The sequence below is a fragment of the Mycetomoellerius zeteki genome, unplaced genomic scaffold (genome assembly GCF_001594055.1).
Source record: "Mycetomoellerius zeteki isolate Tzet28-1 unplaced genomic scaffold, Tzet1.0 scaffold228, whole genome shotgun sequence".
In the NCBI taxonomy this organism is placed as follows: domain Eukaryota; kingdom Metazoa; phylum Arthropoda; class Insecta; order Hymenoptera; family Formicidae; genus Mycetomoellerius; species Mycetomoellerius zeteki.
The window spans coordinates 1731699-1731929 of NW_017257203.1; the positions used below are offsets into that span (position 1 = coordinate 1731699).

General features: G+C 56.3%; 1 protein-coding gene across 1 annotated transcript in view; it reads left to right on the plus strand.

Annotated features, from left to right (window-relative positions):
• Nucleotides 1–6: 6 nt before the first annotated feature.
• The window catches only part of LOC108723211 (transcription initiation factor TFIID subunit 1-like), a 22497-nt gene continuing 22272 nt past the window's right edge, over nt 7–231 (plus strand). Inside the window, exon 1 of the mRNA XM_018448772.1 lies at nt 7–119. The gene's annotated coding sequence lies outside the window, so the exon portion shown is untranslated. The remainder of the gene's footprint in view (nt 120–231) is intronic.

Sequence of the window (231 nt, forward strand, 5' to 3'; positions counted from 1 at the left end):
TTCCGATCCGACAAATGCCAGCTGCCCTCCGGTCCGCTTCGGTACGACGTACTCGCCACGCGGACTTTCTACGCCACGAACGTGATCACCTCTGGGCGTCCCACGAGTGTGACAGGAAGGTATGTATAAATAGAAATCGAAATGTGCGAACACGTACGCGAACGGCGAGAGTGACTCTCGGCTAGAGTCGCAGGATTGCGCGACTCGACCTCTCCAAGAATGACGCAAGAG